This window comes from Monodelphis domestica, chromosome 4 (genome assembly GCF_027887165.1).
Source record: "Monodelphis domestica isolate mMonDom1 chromosome 4, mMonDom1.pri, whole genome shotgun sequence".
In the NCBI taxonomy this organism is placed as follows: Eukaryota; Metazoa; Chordata; class Mammalia; order Didelphimorphia; family Didelphidae; genus Monodelphis; species Monodelphis domestica.
The window spans coordinates 280,292,618-280,298,617 of record NC_077230.1 but is presented as its reverse complement, the minus strand read 5'-3'; positions in this window follow the sequence as shown (position 1 = coordinate 280,298,617).

Below are 6,000 nucleotides of genomic sequence, written 5' to 3'. Positions count from 1 at the left end.
TTGTAACTTCTACAAAATTCCCCAAATATTCCCATTTAATTTCCTGTGCCAATCCATGATATATTGAAAACACAATAGGAAAAGTTGCAATTTGGGAGACCTGTACATATAATATGTCTAATAAATTGAAGATAATCAACAGAGAGAAGGCACTAGCATTAAGAATACTCAGAGAAGGCTGCTTGCAGAAGATTAAATTTCAGCTAGGATCTGAAAGAAGTCAGGAGACAGAGATAAAAAGGGAGAGAATTCCAGACACAGAGGAGAGAAAACGCATGAAACTGGAACTTAGAATGTCTTATGTGAGGAAAAGCAAGCAGGCCAATATCATTGCATTACAGAGTTCATAGGACTGAGAAAAGTATAAGAAGACTGAAAAAGTAGGAAGGAGACAAGGAGACAAGGAAGAAAGGGCTTTAAATGACAAGAGTATTATATTTTGATCCTGGAGATGATAGGAAACCATTGGAGTTTATCAAATAGCACATTAGTTGGTTACTCAGTTGCATATTTATGAAAAGGCATAGGCAGGAGTCACCCAAGATGAAAATGCACAAATTGCTTACAATCTGCATAGCTGGAGGAAATATCCATATCATCAAGATACTAATAGATCATCAGAGTATTGACATATTTTTGTTAGGAAAAAAATCTTAAATGAATGCTAATCTCTGGTTCTAGATGACCAGACTCATGGGAAGGTTGTGTGACAAGGAAATCACTTTAAAAGACTGATATATATTAATTTAAGGTCGCCAAGGAATTCAGCTATGTAATTCCTAAATGAAAACTCAAGTCAGCAGTCAACCTTTTATAGAGTTTAATTACAAACAGGAGGAAGAAAGGAATTAGAGATAGAGAGAGAGAGGGAGAAAGAAAGGGGAGAGAAGGGAATAGGGCTTAAATACCCCTTCTGTTTAGGTTGGGCCAAAAGGCCCAAGCCCTTAGATAGCTGAGGCAAAGAAAGGAGATCAGTCCCTATTACTCACGTGACCAAAATGGAGAAACAGTCTCAGGGGCCTCCACCTCCAGCTTCCTTCAGAGCCAACTCTCAAAGCACCACCTCTCAGACCAAAAACCTCTCCAACCCCCCCTCAGTCCTCAGACCCCTCTCTCTTTAAGGAAACCATCCAAGTTCCCTCCCCTCAGTTCTCACATCTACCAATCACTGTCCATGTCTTCCCTGTGCCAATGGTGGCTCTAGCTTAACCCAGGACCTCCCAGAGGTCTGTCGCTTTGCACATGTCTGTTGAAGGTCATATTCTCAAATAATTAAATCTTGATCCTTTGCTGCAGCCCTTCCTAAATCCTGTTAGGACTGAGTGGGGTGGAAATTGTATTTTCCAAGACCTGGTTCTGTCATTCCAAGTATCTCTATTGTATCAATTCTAAAATCAATCATGACTCAAAGAAATTCCTGTTCTATGCTTAAGCATAGGTCAAAGCCCTTTCCATTGTTCAGCAAAAGGTTTCTGTCCTAAAGTAATCTTAAGAAGGGAGGAGGAGATTTCGACTACATCAAACTAAAAAGCTTTTGTACAAACAAAACCAATATAACTAAAATCAGAAGGGAAACAACAAATTGGGAAAAAATCTTCATAGAAACCTCTGACAAAGGTTTAATTACTCATATTTATAATGAGCTAAATCAATTGTACAAAAAATCAAGCCATTCTCCAATTGATAAATGGGCAAGGGAAATGGATAGGCAGTTCTCAGATAAAGAAATCAAAACTATTAACAAGCACATGAAGAAGTGTTCTAAATCTCTTATAATCAGAGAGATGCAAATCAAAACAACTCTGAGGTATCACCTCACACCTAGCAGATTGGCTAACATAACAGCAAAGGAAAGTAATGAATGCTGGAGGGGATGTGGCAAAGTAGGGACATTAATTCATTGCTGGTGGAGCTGTGAACTGATCCAACCATTCTGGAGGGCAATTTGGAACTATGCCCAAAGGGCGACAAAAGAATATCTACCCTTTGACCCAGCCATAGCACTGCTGGGTCTGTACCCCAAAGAGATAATGGACACAAAGACTTGTACAAAAATATTCATGGCTGCGCTCTTTGTGGTGGCCCAAAACTGGAAAACGAGGGGATGCCCATCAATTGGGGAATGGCTGAACAAACTGTGGTATATGTTGGTGATGGAATACTATTGTGCTAAAAGGACTAATAAAGTGGAGGAGTTCCATGGAGACTGGAACAACCTCCAGGAAGTGATGCAGAGCGAGAGGAGCAGAACCAGGAGAACATTGTACACAGAGACTAATACACTGTGGTATAATCGAATGTAATGGACTTCTCCATTAGTGGCGGTGTAATGTCCCTGAACAACTTGCAGGGATCCAGGAGAAAAAAACACCATTCATAAGCAAAGGATAAACTATGGGAGTGGAAACACCGAGAAAAAGCAACTGCCGGAATACAGAGGTTGAGGGGACATGACAGAGGATAGACTCTAAATGAACACTCTAATGCAAATACTATCAACAAAGCAATGGGTTCAAATCAAGAAAACATCTAATGCCCAGTGGACTTACGCGTCGGCTATGGGGGGGTGGGGGGGAGGAAAAGAAAATGATCTATGTCTTTAACGAATAATGCTTGGAAATGATCAAATAAAATATATTAATAAAAAAAAAAGAAGGGAGGAGGAGGAACCTCCCATGCCAATGGGGTTCACATTCCAATAGAGTTCCCACTATCAATAGGAAATTTTCCAATGGTGAAATTTCCAACATTTATAAGTCTAAGAAATTTTAAGGTTTACAGTTGCCTACCTTAATCATAAGATGCAGGAATTATCATCTATCTGTTGCCATTTCAATACAATTAAGTTGGTTCAACAAACATTTATGAAACATATATTCTGAGCAGAGCACTTATATTTAGCCCTGAACAAGATGCACAGTTTTGAATAAGACTCAATGGCTTCATCCTTGTAACTCATAGGCCAATGAAGCAATTTACAAATAAATAACTAATACAAAATAATCCACTGCCAAGACCATCCAAAATGGTGCAAGAAGAGTGTTTTCATAATATCTGAGAAGAAAATGGTGATTGCTAGCTGGGAAAGTTGGGAGACAATGCATGAAAGATTTGGCATTTGAATTGTATTTTAAAGACTAGATAGGATGCTCCCTGCCACTTTCATCCAAGGGGATGGATTCAGGGTGCAGAATGAAGAATATGTTTTTAGATATGGTAAAAGTGGGGATTTGTTTTTTTTCCTATACATAGTTGTTACACAAGTTTAGTTTTCCTTTTTTATGGGGAGGAGAAACTGAAGAGAAAATGAATTTTTTCATTAAAAAATCAAATTTAAAAAAGAATTCATATTCAACCCAAAAATAATATAAATTAGAATAAAGAATTCATGAGGGATGAAGAGGGCATTACAGGCAAATCAAGAAAATGCAATCTAAAAAAGAGAGGATAAGCAATAAGTCTAGTTTGTCTGTAAGAATACAGAGTATTCAGAAAGGGGATATGTTAAGAAATAAAGCTGAAAAGGTAGAGTAGCACAAGGCTGAGAAAAACTGTTTTTTTTTTATTGTTGTTTTGTCTTTTTTTCAGTTATATGTGCCTCTTTGTGAACTCATTTGGGGTTTTCTTGGCAAAGTTACTGGAGTAGTTTGCCATTTCCTTCTCCAGCTCATTTGAGAGATGAAGAAACTAAGACAAACCTGGTTAAGTAATGCCTAGGGTCATGCCCAGGTAAGTGCAAGGCCAGATTTGAATTCATGAAAATGAGTGCTCCTTACTTCATGCCAGACACTCTATCCACACCATCTACCTGCCCTCAGAAAGGCACTGTAGCACCAGACTGAGAAGAACAGCCTATCTAAATTATAATATCTGGAAAGAACTAAAATGAGCCCCAAATGTGCAAGCCTTGCAAACCTACACCTTCATAAGGTGAAAGTATTCCATTATAAAGAAGAAGAATTCCATTATAAAGCCTAAAAGTTCATTTGGCTAGTTATAAAAGCATAGTGGTCAAGTCATTAGTGTTAGTTAAATATTAGCTAGCATTTATTAAATGCCAGCTATGTTCTTGACTCAATGTTGAATGCAAGAGGTACCAAAAAAAAAAAGCAAAAAAGAGAAGGCTCTGATTTAACTCAGTGCAATGAAAAGATGGCAGGTTTAAAAGTCCTTTTGGGGCGTAAGGCTGAACCCAAGAAGATTAGATTTCCAAGGTTTATAGAAAACCTCCAGGCCAAAAGGAATCATAAGGGTCCATTCACATTGCCCATTAGCTTACACATGAAGATGTCCATCATACAAACACATTTGCTGGTCTGGAGAGATTAGTTCAAGAAAAATGGGCTTATAATGGCAATATAGAATCATTTTAAAATAATGCTATGGATTCTCATTTTTTATCAGCTCTATTACACCACTGGATTTCCATTTATATTCTGTTCTAAAGCTAGACTTATGGCTGTGTAAGTGGAAAAGAAAGCTTTTCACTGGAGAAAAAGCTAATAAAACATCCCTTGATAAGCTTGCAAAATCATTTGTAATGTTTCCCTTCTGTGACTCCTGGTAATTGTACCCAGAGGATCATCTCTATTCAGTTTATTGTTCTGATGCCCCAAACTCAATTACAAATTTGAGTCCCCCCCCAATAGTTTTTGGAGCACATTTTTCAAACCCTCCTCCCTCTATGACAGTACTATTCCACATTCCTGGACACATGGCCTCCTGGGAAGATCAGTGTAGGGATCCTCCCCAAAGAGAGGGTTTCCCTGGTCCAGAACACTGTGAGAATGTGTTATTTCTTCGGAGAGAGACCCCCCCTAACACATAGAACCTAAGAATTAGAAATATCTCTTTTCCCAGAAATTACTTGTGTAACCCAGGCTTGTCTGGTATTTTAATGACGCTAGGAAGCATAACAAAATGTATAAATAAATGGTGCTGGTTTGAGCATGACCAATCTGTGTAACAGGGTGACTACTGTGTCCTCTTCCACACTGGATAGGAGTAGCCTCCTTTGACTGTCTTTAAAACTAGCAAAATCAAGTATTTTACTCTTTTCAGCCACCCTCTTTCTCCTGTTCTCTTACTGGTCAAGTCCTGAGAATAAATATCCCAGTTCAACCATGGTGCCATGAACTATCTGTCCTCCCATCTCCTCTTCTTTTCTTCTCACAGGGCATGAGCTTAGGGCACCTCTCCATTCTGATCGTCATCCTCTGATTTAAAATATGAAACCAAGACTAAACATAATACTGCAGGAGCATTCTGACCAAGACAGATGGTAGAAAGACCATCCCTTCCCTGCTCATGGACATCATGCTTCTCTAAAAACAGACTATGATCACCAAAATAGATTTCTTACCTGCTATAATGAATTTTCTTATAGATGCTTCTGGAATTTACAATCCACCAAAAGCCTCCGGTATTTTTCAGAGAGATTACCGTCTAGTCATGTGTCCTCCTTCAAATGGAATTATCCTATTGAAAGAATCACAGGTTTAGACCTTTGAGGGTTTAGATCTTTGAGGAGTCCATTACTTACTATATGGCAAGATAAAATAGAAAGAGTGCCAGATTTGAAGTCAAAGGATTCAGTTTCACACCTTGGCTCTATGGTTTATTAGCTGTGACCTTGAGTGAGGCACTCAACCTGTTTAGAACTCTTATTGCTTCTCTCCAAAATAAGAGGATTGAACTAGATAATCTCTAAAGGTTCCTCCTTTATGGATCTAAATCAATGGTGTGCTGGTAAATGTTTAACAACCAGCATGGGGTGGGGAGGAATGGACAGAATGTATGCCTATGACACACTTTTAAAATTTACTACATTATTGACATTTTCACCATCACTTTCTTAAGTGTAGACAATAAAAAACCCAATATATCAATCCCTGCTTTGTAGCTTTTTTCTGATTTCCAAGGTTTAAATGCTTAGCTAAAATTTAACAGCTTAAAAGTGTTCAAATTGGATCTGGCACACACTAGTAAGTCTATTAGCTT